The sequence below is a fragment of the Gasterosteus aculeatus genome, chromosome 3, assembly GCF_964276395.1.
Source record: "Gasterosteus aculeatus chromosome 3, fGasAcu3.hap1.1, whole genome shotgun sequence".
Lineage (NCBI taxonomy): Eukaryota > Metazoa > Chordata > Actinopteri > Perciformes > Gasterosteidae > Gasterosteus > Gasterosteus aculeatus.
The window spans coordinates 8,368,577-8,384,395 of record NC_135690.1 but is presented as its reverse complement, the minus strand read 5'-3'; positions in this window follow the sequence as shown (position 1 = coordinate 8,384,395).

Here is a 15,819-nt window from a genome sequence, read left to right as displayed (position 1 = left end):
GCCCGTGTTTTAAAGGGAGGCCTGTGATGGAACGGATTCAAGGTGGGACAGCTACTGACTTTCCACCTGCAGAAACTGCCCTCTTCATACATGGTACATTTTACTGCACATCAAACACAATCACCCATTTGTACGGAATATGTGGACAGTCTTGTGGAAATCCCCTTTGATGTAAGACATTCTTCTGTGGCCAGGGAAGGTAATAAAGATGTGTGCCAAACACACACTTCTGACAGTACGGCAAATCGTGCCTTTATTTACAGTTTGGGCATATAAAAACATGCCGCTTGCAAAAAAGCGCCGTGCCATACAGAGCAGCTGTGGGATGGTGAGATGGCTACGCGTTGGTCTGTTCTGTCCCCAAACATCCTCTCATGTCTGAAAGCACGTCGCAATATCAGTGCTTCTTCATCCAAAACGTGGTTCAGTAGCGGGCAACATGGTGCAGGAAGAAACACAGGTGAATGGAACACTTAAGCAACACATCCTGGATCTGAATTAATGAAATAGTCTTATTAAATACTTTGTTCTTTACATAGTTGAATGTGCTGACAACAAAATCACACAAAATGATCAATGAAAATGAAATGTATTAACCCATGGAGATCTGGATTTGAAGTCACATTCGAAATTGAAGTGGAAAAACACACTACAGGCTGATCCAACTTTGATGTGATGTCCTTAAAATAAGTCAAAATGAGGCTCAGTAGTGTGTGTGTGGGGCCTCCGCGTGCCTGTATGACCTCCCTACAACGCCTGGGCATGTTCCTGACGAGGTGCATGATCCTCAGGGATCTCCTCCCAGACCTGGACTAAAGCATTCGCCAACTCCTGGACAGAGGCCAATCAAAGTTTTGTCTCCTAAACTAGTAGTCCCCAACCTTTTTTACCTCACGGACCGTTTTCATGCCAGACAATATTTCGCGGACCGGTCGAGAAGCTCCGGCGGAATAACGGGGGTGTAGTAGTCGTTGCGGGCGGAACGACCGACGGGGGGGCAGGGGAGTGTAGTAGTCGCGCGCTCTGTGTTCGCTGGTGGGCGAAACTGACGTGCACGGTAAGAGGACAATTGTAAACGTGAAGAAAAACGCCTGGTGACGCGTGGGGGAATATGTCAGAGGGACGAGCGCACATAATTAGTAGAAAAGCCGGTCAATTTTCAAAATAAAACATTTTTCAGAAATAAAAATATGCTTTCTGTGGTGCGGCCCGGGACCAAATGGCCCACGGACCGGTAGCGGTCCGCGGCCCGGTGGTTGGGGACCACTGTCCTAAACGACGGGGGAGTGGTCAGTGCAGCCGTAGCCGACTTCGACTAACGAGGGAGTATTTAACTAGAGGTTGAGTGAAGCGTTAGCATAACCTCGCAGCACGAAGACGAGCAGGACAAAGACGAGCAGGACAAAGACAAAGGAGCCTTTCGTGGGAGTTTCACCTTTCAGCCTGTTTCATATGCTTTGCAAAGATTGTTAGTATAGACAAGACCCTGAATTCGTTGCCATGTAACAGCCGAAGATCATCTCTTTGCCCCCCACTGCAACCGACATGCAAGAACAAACCATAAAATAAGGCAGACCTTGATGTAAATCTTTTGCACGGCACAGACACAGGATGTGTCTTTCCCAGTGATGCCGTAAGAGAGAAAAAGGGAATAAGCATTTTGCCCAAATCCCCTCTGCGGCTCTGCAGCTCCCTGACGGCAGAACAAACACACGTTGCCTCACTCAGAAGCCACAGCAGGCCGGCAGAGCCACTGTTTGTGAAGTCAAACAGAAAGTCCGTAGAAAAATAAAGACATAAAAAGACAGAGGAGGAGAGGGGTGATGAAAAGGAGTGTCAAATCAATTTTTAAAAAATCGAGCGGGGACACAGCTGTGTGATGAAAAAGTAGGAAAAGAGATTACAAAACTGCATCTGCGAGGGAAAGACACATACAGTGTGTGGCTACTAAGGAGAAGTGATAGAAGGAGGGGGGGGGGGCATAATTTAGTGCTTTTCTTTGTGTATAAAAATGGAAATCATCTCCAACCAAGGGGGGAGAGAAGGAGAAAGTGTGGGAATAAGAGAACATGGAGATATGACAGCAGACCTCCGGGAAAAAATCAATACAGATATGACTGGAGAGCGAGATAAAGTGGATTGAAGAAGAATTGTGGAATAAGAGGAAGGATAATAGTGACAATTAAGCAGAAAGAAGGGTATATGGAAGGGGCGAGAGAGGGAATGAGAGGGTTACAAGTGGAAAAAGGAAAGGGCGAGAGGCGGTGCGAGGACGATATGAGAGCGCAAGATGATGTGAGAGGAGCTGTTGTCTGTCCTCAGGCTGCTCTCTGCGAGAAAGGACACGGATGTGGGGGTGGTAAGCAACATTTACTGACACAAAATGTGAGCGCGTGCGTGTGTTCATTTTTCGCAGCTACCAGCCACCAATAACATTATATAAGAATGATCAAAACTGAGGAAACCATGGCAACTGTAATCCAACAGGCGCCAGCGTAGAGGCAACGTTGACACACAATGGGTGCGACGGTGCAATTACAGATGCCAAATATGTGTTCAGCTATCGAAGGAATATATCTTTCTTTAATAATCTGCGCTTTACGCTAAAAAGGCTGTTGCCGTGCAGACCACAGGGCTCCTATACGCAGAACATTCCTGACGGGGGCCCAGACGGGGATGGGCGTAGCTTCTGGGAGATCAGGGTATTTCAGGCTTGAAACGGAGGCTTGATGGGCAGAAGATCACGTCATCTGGATCACTGTCCCAAATGACTCCCAAAAACTCAGGCACAAGCCTCCAACGGCTGTCTGGGTGCCCGGCTTAGGACAGGATGAGGGGGATAAAGGAGGTAGCTCCAGAGAATGTTGCTTCACTAGCTACAGCTTAAAAGCTCTTTTACATCTGTTTCACCCTGACGCAGGGCTAAACTGGGCCTTCGATGGCCTGAATACCAGTTACCCCACCTGTCTTTACTCTTCGCCCCCAAAGACCATCAGATGCAAACCTGTGTGTTTAAAGCTGCTGACGACTTATAATAAAACTCTTATTCTACAAATTTCCATGAATGGCATTGAAATGTATGTGGTAATTTGTGTCTCCTTCTGCTGCAAGATCCTTCCATGTCTGTTTTAAATGTTATAAGAACAAAGTTAACGGTAAACAAGTCTAAGAATATACAGCCATGCTTGTAGTTCACGTTACTTAGCACTGCGTTGAGAGGGCTTGGTTCACAAAGACAACAAATGCTGATGGTAAGAAGGTACATTATTTCTTCGTTCATTATTTTAGTTTTGCTTGCTAGCGTTCTAACAATTGTTAACAATGGAAAAAAATATAATTGAAGCTGTGGGGTTACATTAATTTGTGTCTTTTCTTTCGCTAAAGCAAGTTGAGTTTTGCAATTACTTACAACAGTCAACCGTAAAACAATCTTAATCTGAGAAACTGCACCCACCATCTGATTTACTCAAACTTCCCTACAACACAACCTTTTGCACTTGTGTCTTCCAGTCTCGTTCTCGTTTTGCCGGTAATAAAAACGTTGTTCTTGGCTTTTTCTTGATTTTCATATCGTCTCTGATGTTTAGTCTCATTGAAAATAATTAAATAGCGTGCTTAAACCCAGTGTCAACCAGAAGATCCCTTGAGCCCTTTTATGGAATAATTAAAACCTAACTATGAAATCTGAAACTCACTAGGCCACGGTGGCGGAACAGACCCGCAGACTGCTGTCTAGTGCGTGTTTAGATTTCAGCAGTAGGACACACGTGGAGAATTAAACTAGTGTCCGCCTCAGCTTTCACATCTCAATTGTCCAGCTTGAGGTAAATAATTCCACATTGACTCCAAAAACATTAGTGTAAGCGCTGGGTCAATGGTAGTGTTGTGGCCGACGGCCTCCCTCTTAACATCACCTGCTGATTTAATATTATCAACAATGTGGTGGAAATAAACAGAGAGCAGAAGGCGTTCCTCCCTGTGAAGCAACAGTTTCCATTCAGAGCCAAAAATTTGTCTCGGTAGCTCATGCAATCGTCCATCTCATAATCATTACATTACATTACATGTCGTAATCACTGTGAACCATATATGTTGTAGGAGAATTCTGGGGATTTAACAAAGCATTTAGTTACAGTGAGTTTCGTTTTTCTTTGCAGTTATTGCAAAAGAGGTGATGATGCTGCACCAGCCCCGACGTGCAATAAAGTTACAATTAATTCTTAATCTCTATCACTGCAAAAATACTGCTTATATTATTTACTGAACATAACACATTTACATCATCTTGAGAATATAGTTATTAAGTTAGCTCACTACCATAAAGCCATATACCACAGGCTAAATTGGTTAAAAGTAGAAAAGAGCCATTTGGGAAATGGAATGTGTCATTCAAATCTCACTGTACTCGTTTCACAATAGGTTTGATTATGCTGTGTTATACCGCGTGTATACAAATGGGTGTTTTTTGGGGAATTACATTCACCAATATCATCCGGGGAAAACAATGGAGCAATTCTTGAACAGCCGCTCAGGCTTTTCTCTTATAAAAGCGACCCTGACATTTCATCAACGTTCTGTACCAACTCACCGGATGAAAAGCTGCAGGCACACAGAAATAAAAACACGTTAAACCTAATTTTCCTATTCATAAAAGACGCAATGAATCACAGTCATTTATGCACATACTCATCTTCATTGCATCCATTTTTTTGGTTTCTGTCATAACGTCTCCAGCAGGCGGGAGCGCAGCCTGGAGATGAGCCCTTGTGCGCGCTGGATAGAGATGAAATGAAAGAAAGATAAGTCAATTAATGCAATACAACAAGAATAATGTCTTTTGACGTGCGGAATGAAGTGTGAGGATCACATATTGTCACTGCAGACAAAATCACAATTATTGCATCTCTGCAGAATTTGTTTTTGTTTGTGTGTGTGTGAGTTTGTGCCTTGCATCTGATGATCTTTGCAAATGGTATGTGACATGTGGTATGCCAGAGGACACATTATTTAATCACATTGGTTGCTGCTCATATTAGTTTGTCTTGTTTTTATTTGGTCAGGTGACACGAGACACATCTCCTACCTGAGGCTGCCCTCACCTTCCTGTTCGTGTGCACAGGGGTTTCATTTTCTCACGGCATCGATCTGCTTTGTACCGCAGACCTGGAGGAGGAAGAGAGAAAGAAGGGAAGAGAGGCGGAGCTGTTGAATTTCTTTGAGTGTTGAAGCGTTATCTGCTTTTTAGAGGGTGTTGTTGTGCAGAAACAGCCGGCTGGAGAGCAGCGCCACGCTGTACCTAATCGGAACCGAGAGCGTGACGCCCTGATTAAAAACCCAATAAAAGCACTCTCACAGACACACTCTAACAAGCACACACATACAATCTATATCTGCTTTGGAAGTAACAACTCTCTCCAAACCTTCTTGTTTCTTAATGCACACACTTATGTAAATAAAAGCACATTACGTTGTAGATGCACAACTAAAAACGCATATTTATTTTTCAGCATATATATATTATGCTATCCTTGGTGAAACTAATGTGTTTAATGTACCGTAAACCACGTCTAGAGTAGAGAGAACGGTTCGTCTTTCAGTATGGCGGGTAACACCATTTATCCTATAGCTCAAACCCTGTAGTTGTACTGTTTATATAGAGATAGATATACATCTCTATATTTATATATAGAGATATGTATAAGCTATCATCCCTTCTCAGTAATTCTGAGGATTGTTGTCTTCTTTCCTGTGACATTCATGTAGATGCACATTGCATGCATGAATCCATTGCACATCTTCACCTTTATGTCCAGATGGGTGTCCAAGTGTAGGTGAGCGAGGATCCCTCGGCCACCTACTTTTACTTTTACTCTTAAAATGTCCAAATATCTGTTCCACCAGCAATTGTGAGCAATTGATTTATATTTTTCAAAGCAGCTGCCTGGAGGCAGGGAGTGGATGTTTTGGGCCCTTTCCCGGTTTAAAGATTAAGCAGATGTCATATCAAAGCCCGTTGAGCCTTCCATGTGTGCCAACCCATACACGTACTAATGGCCGTTGATATGACTACATCTAGTAGGCTGTTAGCGAAGGACAAGCCAACTCTTAACCTTACACCCTTACCACTCTGCTCCCTCTCTCTCTACTTTAACCTTTTATTCTCTGCCTTCCTCCAAGCTTTGCAGCTCTCAGCCGTGTAGTCACGAGCAGTGTGTTGTTTTGCATGAAAAGAGAAGGGGCGGAGAGGAGAGAGAGAATCTAAATGAATTCCCATGTGCATCCCTCCCTCCATCCACCTGCTCTATAGTCCTAGCAGGCAGAATGTAACCTGGAGTCAAGCACAAGCCTCTATGTCGGGAGAATTGCAATTATTTCTTCAACGTCCTTGTCACACCTCATAATCACTTTCATCCACCCACGTTCTGTCTTTTAACGAAGGGAGAAGGAAGGCTCCTTTTTAAATTGGGGGCAGAGTACAGATGCCCTTTTCCTTAAGCCCTTAAACTTACACAAGTAAACACCAAAACGTCACAGAGTATGTCAAAATTCTCTTTTACTACCCCAAAGATCTGGGGCAGTGACAAATACAAACACCATACATGTTTTAGGTTAACTACTAACATCTACTGATTCGGTTTGCAGCCTGCCAAAGTCTCCCCTTTTTTTATTCAGAGTTTTAGAAAATGCTTCCTCTGTTGCTAAGAACTGTATCTGTATTATACAACTCTGCATGTCACGATTTAGAGTACAGACCTTCAATAAATGCATTTTCTTACGTAGTGTATGAATGAGTGGAACCAGCAGCTGTTTGGAAGGAAGGGAAATATATGAAGTTATCACTTGGCAGACTAAACACATGCAAAACAACTGATAATGACACTCGAGGACCTTGCTGAAGGACACTGTTGTAGAAATTGCTGCAAGTTTTATTTATTCAACTCCATCACCCACACTCCAGACAGTGGGAGGATTTTTACCCTTACTCACCTTTACACCTCCACTGCTGCCCTGAATTAAATCCAAGAATATATGGAGAGCCATTACTTCTACTAAAGAAACATGTTGTGAATATCAATAGGTTTGTGGTCTTTCTAGCACAGACAAATCGGCACATTTCTCCACTTAAATACACATATAAACAATTTCACTGTGATTTAACAGTAACTTACAGGCAGCAGGGACGCCAGTAACTTAGTATGTTACCGTAGGATTACTGTTTTAGTGTGATGAATTTACAGTACATGCCAGAATGTTACTGTTTATTTACAAAAGTGTAATACAACCCAATGCGTTTGTATTTAATACCCCGGGAACAACTAATTTGATATATAACTGGTGTAGTTTATCAACTGTCTTTAAAGCATATATATAAAGCATGACATTAGCGCCTCTGCACTCCACAAACATACTATATCAACACATGAATCAAGACGGTAAAGAACAAAAACACCTTGTTACTTAACAATGTGATTAGCATTAGCATTTGGCAAGTGAACACCCAAAGCACATAACTATGTATCACCAGCACACACTTACTGGACGAACACATGTAAGATGTTGACCTCGTCCTGCCTACCGACTCTCGCCCACCTACTGCAGCAGCAACAACAGGTAACAAGCAGCCCACAACAAGGGCTCTGATTGGCTGATTCTTTCAGTCCCAATGACAAATAGTAAAGTCTTTCAATACATTGCTGTTAAATCACGGTAGTCGGCTGTTACTGTTATTGACGGCATTAACCGTTCATTCACATGTTGCAGTTATTATGAAATAATGTAAGATACCATTAAAACTACACTGTAAATCTGTTATGTGTGAGTGGAAACAACTTATTTAATTAACTTCCTCTTTTCTCCCATCCTGTCCTTGTGCTGCCTTTCCCCTCCTTGGATGTCCGATCTGCATGAGGGGAGATAAGACAGGGCATTAATCACCACTGGTACTACACCCAACTCCCCTGACAATCTCTGACACACACACAAACACACAAACATACACACACACAAACATTAAAGATGATAAACCTTGCATTCTCAAGCTCTTTGAACCTTCACAAAACCGTTGTTTGAGCACTTGGGGCCTCTCAAACCCTTTGAGAGAAGCACGGCTTAGAGCCAGATTGGAGGGGAGAGGGTCACAGAGGGATGGAGTTGAGAAAGAGGAAAATATCTTGAAAAGGAGGAAACTGAAAGTTGTAGATTGGAGCAGCGTGGGAAGAAATTAACAGATCTGAAAGAGTGAGAGAGTAAATTGAAATATATAAAGCGTGAATAAGAAGAGGACTGACAAGTGAGGGGGTAGAAGTGAAGGGAAAATGGAGGCTTTGACAGAATACTGTATGAAATTGGTTGCAGAGTTTGAGTGCATTTGGAGACACGCTGCCGGAGAAACCAGAAAGTGCGAGGATTGTGCAAAGAGGATAAGGGAGAAGTGGAAGACTCTTGAAGCCTTTGGGGGTTACTTCTATTCACCTCAGACTGAAAATAAATATCTTCTGCTGCAGGCAAAACAACACCCACATGCATGGGCTCACACTCTCTTTCACACTTAAATGCACACAAGGTACGATGCTGATACTTGGACTCATGAGTCCACCATTGATGCCATGCCACCATGTGTGGGGCGGGAGATTATTCCAGCACACTGCCGCTTATTACACCAGAACTGTGCTGTGCTGCAGGTGCATCCTCGGGGAGCTTTCCCAATACAGTTGTAGGCCCTCAACACTTTCATATACGTTCATATACGTAACGTTTCATATACGTTGTATAACATAGATCCTAGAAGCTGCACTTAGCCAAGAGAAGAACATGTTAACATAAGGCCAGCAAACTGCGGCACATTGTAACTTTATTGAGTGTGATGCAGTGCAGCATTATAGTTGCTGTGTACTTAAAATAGCTGCTGCAGGCCTGCAATGCGTATGGCTCCATACAGGGGTGTAACGATTAATTTTAACAACGATTCGATTCGAATCGCAATTCATGGTTGCCGATTCAATTCATGGACGATCTGGGTTAATTTAGAACGATTCGATTCGATTCAGTGACTTGAAATCGATTCAGTAACTTTACTGGACAATGCAGGCAAAGTTTCTGAGATCCCTGTTGTTTCTTGTAAGGAAATCAGGTTTAAATTAATTATGCCTTAGTAGATGGCCGGAAAGATTCGTCGTGTTTCCGTGTTTTTTTATTTGTCTTCTACATATTCTACAAACAGCGACCGACTTATTTAGAACACCTCCGTGTTTGCAAAAGCCAAAATGTTTCCACGCGCTGGATCGATAAGTTGGTTTGTAAATGTCTCGCGCACAGTCGTCTCCTCCACGCTGTGTTTTGTTGTTGTTCCGAGTTTCGCGCGGCTGCCGCTGCGTACTGATGACGTCACAGACAGGCAGACTGAATCGAGTAACGTTTAGCGTGTCTAAAGTGCTAAAAAACAAACAAACAAACAAACACACATCCATACGTTTTGTACTTAAATCCAATGTGCAGTTTCCAAGTATCGATACAGTCGATTATGTACAATTTCAATCGATTTGTAATCGATATATGTCGTCCGAAATGCCGATTTGCGGAGCACAGATCGATTCAGTTGGATCGCAGGAATATAAATCGATTAATCGATTCAGTGAATGAATCGTTACACCCCTTGCTCCATAAGAACATGTATGGAGATATTTGCTGCTCATGAATATCCCCCTGAGCAATGAATAGGCAGCGCTCAGAGCTGCATGTCCACACAACTAGGGCCTCATGAGACACAGACTAATAAAGAAAAAACATGCAACTCAACGTCATCTGTTGTAATGCAAGATTCCTGTTATAAACCTCCAAGTTGAAGCCCAGGAAAGCCCAATGATGTCACCACGACTTCCTCAGGGTTGAGACAAAAGCTCCTCCCAGAGCCACAGAGGACATTTTCAGACTGTTGTTAAAGGCTCAATTGTACCAAGCACTACTAAGATACTGAATATCACATTTTAAAAATGGTGGAGTCCCTCTAACATAATATTTACCACCGATACAACCTCTGTAACTATGACTACGAGTGCAGCAGCGCGTATTCACGTTTAAGTGTTTCTGTAATGCCTGTGTCGCATCAGTAAATCGCCACTGACAGAGACCAAAAGAAAAGCGCGTTATCCTTTTAGATTCCTGGATGTGTACGTTCGTGATACCAGTGTGTGTTCTTCGTACAGGGGCTCATACGTTTCTGATGTGTGCAGTGGTGCGCAGCCACTCTCCACCCGTGCAGGACATTTGATAATAAGCCAATCAACCGGGCTGATGGCGAGGGCTGAGTGATGCGAGACCGACCTCCCAGCGGAGAATCAGACCGAGGGAAATGCCTGATGTGTTCTGATGCAGTCTGGGCTGCTTTCGATCTTTCATGACCACCTAACACCTGAGACCAGCGCCATGGCAACACAGCAAGCCACATCTGACACAGCTCTCTCTCTAGTTGTTATAGAGAGCGCACACGCAGCGAGTCATTGTCTTAGCAGGAGCACTGCCGAAGTAACGACAGAAAAACATTGCATCTGCAGGGGGGGGTGATGCTAGTCTCAGCTCTGTTTACGTTCACACATGATGGACATTATGCTGTGATATATTAACAAGCATCATGGCATTTAATACATGCAAAAGAAAAAAAATTGTATAGATTCATCACTGCACTAACAAAGTAAACGGTAATCTTACTTCATTCTGCCACCTGGCGTGGGACTCCTGTGCACACATGAAATGGAAACCGTCTTGGACTACAAGAGATACATTGATCAACTTCTTATCACAGAAACAGAAATGCACAATCAAGCCGGCTTTTCATTATCCATACAGCCGGTCACGCATGTCCTGTATAGATCACATATTGATTGTTATTTTTCGCTGCAGTTCTATGATAAACTGGGCTGTATACAACCGCCTCCCTGGATTACTTTAAATGCCAAATAGGCATCTATAGAAGCTCAACTCCACAGCACAACCAGCAAAAAAAGACCACCAACGCTTATAGCTGATCTGTGCAAAGGTAAAGGGCAGCAAAATCCCTCTCAGAGATGAAAGAAGAAATATTCTGCAGGACGGGGTGAAGAGGCATTTGGTCCGGAGCATCCTCTTTGTCCATATTTATAAATGATTACATCCCGCTTACAAAGAGTAATCATCAGGACACACAAATAAGCACAGGCATGTACAGTCAGTACAGACAGGCAATAACACATCTACTGCCAGGTGCCAGATGACACTCAGTGGGCATAACAATCACATATGTGAGCTTGCACGGTAAATCAGAGGGCCTGCAGAGGCAAGATAAACAGAATAGCCCCTTTCTTACTGTGTATGTGTGAGCCTGTCTGTGTGTGCGTGTGTGTGTGTGTGTGTGTGTGTGTGTGTGTGTGTGTGGGTGTGCATCTCGCTCGGATAATATAAGCCCTAAAAGAGACCAGTGGTACAGCTTAGTTCAATAATTGTATACTTAATGCCATTTTTCTAGTTATTCTGCCTGTGAGTACAAACAGAAAACAGCAGGATGAAGTAAAGAAATACAGGGTGTTCTTGCTGCGTTTCATCGTGGAAGTATCTATGTTACTTAACAACTGAATAACTGAAGGACAAGTAGTGCATCAGTATATTTTTAAACTCCATTGTTTTGGTTTAAGATTTATCCAAAAAGAGCAACTTAATACTCAACTCAGTAAAAAAAAAAGACTTATCTTCCCTGCCAGTATGGACAGGATAACAATCTAAGCAATACGTTTTTCAATGTTCATATTGGATTTGAGAATTGCATTAAGACAGATCGGAAAACATTACATACACCTACATAATACAAACTCCAGTGGAACCATTGCCCTCCTCTGGACGATTGCCCTCCACTCAAGAAGCTGCTTATGAGCAGCCACAGCCGCAGCAAGGCAGCACCCTACATGTAACTACATCATTTAGTTTCCTATTGAGTTACTTGTAAGTTGCAGTGGCCTAAAGCAAGAGTCCTCATCCTTGTGTAAGCCGAGACCATCTTCTGATCGACATTTCAGTTTTTTGTGGACAAACTTCCCAAATAAATATTTAAAGAATTGAGTGACAAAAAAGCAGGGAAGAGACAACATGGGCAGTAAATATATAAGTTATAATGCACAAAAATCGATATTCTGCTTACCCTCAGGCATCACTGCCTGCAATCATGTATCAACATTTAAATGAGCTTCATGTGACATTAGGAACCTTTCTGTTACCACTTAGTGGCTTTCTACATGTTTCTACATGTTCTACATGCTTTCTACATGACAGCTAAGCAAGTTGACTGCGGTAATAGTGCAAACAAGCTGACAGAGACAGAACAGTGTTTACCTGAAATGATTAATTGGAGCTACGCTTCTGTGATATTCCGTTCGGGGTCATCAGCTTACACCAACATACGACAGCAGTGCAGGGCGGCTTCTGTGAGCTAACAGGCACTACAACTCATTTCCAATTTTTCTCAACCCTGCATCTCCTTTCATCATGAGTAATACACTCATAAAACATAAAAAAGAGGTAATGCTTTGAACTTTTGGGTCCCATTTGAATGTAATTTTCCTCATGCATGTCAAGTGAGAGACAAAAAGAAGGAGTGAGGGATGCACAAAGATGAGCACATGAGAAATCCCTGCTTTGATCTCACTTGCTATTATACAGCTTTGGCCTGTGGTCGAGTGTGCAGCTGCCACGGAACCAGGAGGCAGACAGAACGGGGCGTCCCTGTTGGGCGATGGATGTGATGGGTCCTCAACTCTCCGCTGTCACATGCACACAACGCAGCTTATGTAAGGAGGTGGCAACGGAGGGAGGAAGAGACGCAGCAGACAATGAGGGAAGGGAGAACTGCGTCAGGCAAGCGGCAAGCGAAAGAGAAGAAGATAAAGAAGGAGAGGAGGGCTGTCATCATAAAGAGCCTGAGTCATTCCTACTGTTCTGGATATAGCACTGAGCTGAGAGGCATGTACGACAGCTCCAGAACAATTACATTCCTTCTAATCAGGATTAGCTCCATAATATATGAGAGGACAGACCAGTGTCTGCAAAACCACGCTGCAGAAAGGACTCAATTTTCCACTGAGGCCGCCACCAAATAATGTCTGCTCACATTTAGTCTGTGTGCAGATGTTGGTTGCTACATTTCTTTAAAAGAAAAGTGCATGAAGAAAGGGGAATTGTCTTTCTACGTAACTAAGTTGGGGCCCTCAATGTTTTGAAAAAAATACATTAAGATTGCATCTTTGCTAATGCAAGCTTGAGCTGGTGATTGATTTTTTGGTTAGATCTATGATTTTGTTTCTGTCCCATTGTGTCTGTAGTTATCTGCCGAGGCAGTGAAGGGCCCCGCTTGGCATGCTCTCGCTCTGTAAGTGCCTCCAGAAAGGACTGGCTGTGAAAGCTGCAGTCAAATAGCTGTAATTATCTGCAATCAGTTGACTACCATGGGCTGGCTGAAAGGCAGCGAGCACACAAACACGACGGAGGAAAAGAGGCATTGAGGGGGCAGAGGCTGTAATATTTCCAGAAGATTAAAGAAAATGGTAGCAATGTTGGTTTCAAAATCAGCCGAGTGACGGTGGTGAGAATCCTGCTATAACAGAACTGATTCTTGTCTCCAAAGCCTTCTCATGTTTCTCTCTATCATCCCCATCTTTATTAGAGGATGATGTTTTAAAGGACAAACATTATACACAACCTGCTCTTCACAGTTTAGGATGTTGTCATGCAGAAGTCATACCTCCTGACAGCCACCATGTAAGAATGAGAGGAAACTTCATTCTTACAAGACAAATGCGCTGCTGTCAGACGTCCTTATGTGAAAAACAGAGTTCTGAATGTCAGGGAGGACAGGAGGGAAAAAGTTTTCGCATTAAATATATATAATATAATATATATAATGTAATAATATAATATAATGTAAAATATAAACGTCTTGTGTACATGTACATGTAACTAAGACACGTGTGGTGTCAGTGAAGTAAAAATAGTCCCCAAAGACAAAATAAAATCCCTCGTCTTCTTTGTCTGACCTCTCACTGTGTAGAAATGAATTCATCTGTTTCCTGCTCAGTTTAAGACACCAGTTATTGACTCTGCAGTCCTACGTGCTGACAACTAACACGAAACTATCAATAAAGACAAAAAGCATTTCATAATCTGTGGCATCATGTGATCAAAGCTTTCCAGACTCTAGTGGTCACTGTCAAACTGCAATAATTCAGCAGTTACTCGTCTCCCGCAGACACTTGTGCATCTACTGGAGCATTGAAGCTGTGACGCTTTGGCCTGTAAGCGCTGCTCTGGAGCCCGTTGAAAGGCTGAACAGCGGCAGATGAATGGAGGGTAATTAATACGCATTGCACACAGGAGGCCGCAACACAGTCTCAGGGCAAATTACCCCATCAATAAAATGGCCCGTAGACACAATGAGAGACATCGAGTGGGGGAGGCAGAGGGTGAGAGTTACATATAAGGGTCCGAGCAACTCTCATGTGTGAGAGGGAAGTGGTTCATTTCTTAATAAAGAGACACTCAATCATGCCTCCCCGGAGAAATAATCACAAAATACATGTTAAATGGGTTTTAAAAGGGGGAGATGGAAGGTAAGACAATGTGTGTGGTGGGCGAACAAGAAGTTATCATACCACCTTAAATATACAGTAGGCTTTATAAAGTTGGACTTGAGGTTGACGATTAAATACCATTAATTGGATCCCCCCTCGCACCGATGATTCCTCTCTCAGGACGCTGCTTCCGCTCTAAGGACGGGGTAATGAGGGACAGTTTATCACATTGTTTGGACATTTGGACATTCATCTGCCTGAGAACACGGGGCAGAGCGCTCCCCTCTGGACACTCACGGGTCCCTGAGTGACACCAAGACGGCAGACGGAAGACTTTGCTTTCAGATTCAGAGTGAAAGGCAAAGAGCGGTGAGACATACGATGGGAATCTTTGTGGATCCAGTGTCAGTGCCCGTCAGATAGAGGTTTTACACTATCTGACATGGAGGGTGTCTTACTACTTATGCTGCTAACTGTGCTGCTCGGACAATTCAAGCAATACAACTGACAAAATAAACACCAATTAAAATAAGAGAAACCTAAAGTTATATGAGAAATAAAAATGACAAATGGGTTATGTTACATTATAAAGTTTACTGCTGCGTTAGCAACCTTTGCCGCTGCAAAAAGGTTGATTTGCTAAAGCGAACAGTTATCTAATTCTCGTCTTCACTCCAAAGGTGTCTTTATCCACATTGCCATTCCAATTATAATTTATCCCCACTTCATCTCCACCGTTAATGATCACATGGCTTTTAAAAAAAAATCCAAGTCAAGAACATGTGTCAAATTCTTTAGGACAAGTTCAAGTTAAGTCTCTTTCAAATAGAAAGGTGCAATATGCAAGTCTCTGAATGCTGATCATTAAGATGCCACAAGAAATATGAATGAAACAATAACGGTACTTTAATGTCAATATACTTATACATATAAAAATGAAATTCTAACTAACAACGATCTGTTGATTGAGACCTTGATGTGGCCAACGTCTCTGAAAAAGGCTTTGTAGACCTTGCATTTTGATTTCATGCAACCTACGCAAAGCTCAATACTGAACTCAAGTGCATATTGTTTTTACATCGTTATGTAGTTGACAACAACAAATGTCGTATCTTATTTTGAGAACTGAGGTTCTCAGAAAACAAGCTTTCACGGTGTTGAACTGTACACATGAACAGAGGCAGAATACTTGAGTGAAGAATACAAAAAGTGAGCTTAAGAGAAAAGTGTAAAT